Below are 313 nucleotides of genomic sequence, written 5' to 3'. Positions count from 1 at the left end.
GTATTGGGGGATAGGTTGATAAAGAGAGAGGACGAGGAAGGGGGAAGGGAGATAGAAGAGAGGTAGAGAAAAGGAAGCAAATCGCAATTGGTGTAGAAAGAAGGTGGAAAAATGGAGAGAAGGATGAGAAAAGAATGAGGGAAAAGGGAGACGAAGACAAAAGGGTAAAAGGAGGCGGAGAAAGCGGGGGGGGGGGGGGGGATTCGTGGAGAGGAAATGCTCGGATCGAAGGGTCGATCCCGGGTCAATTTACCATTGTCTTTGGTTGCATATGCAGTGGGATTATCTTCATTTCAAGGCATACTTGTACGTG

Source organism: Penaeus monodon, chromosome 33, assembly GCF_015228065.2.
Source record: "Penaeus monodon isolate SGIC_2016 chromosome 33, NSTDA_Pmon_1, whole genome shotgun sequence".
Classification (NCBI taxonomy): domain Eukaryota; kingdom Metazoa; phylum Arthropoda; class Malacostraca; order Decapoda; family Penaeidae; genus Penaeus; species Penaeus monodon.
Note: the sequence above shows the minus strand (reverse complement) of the source record.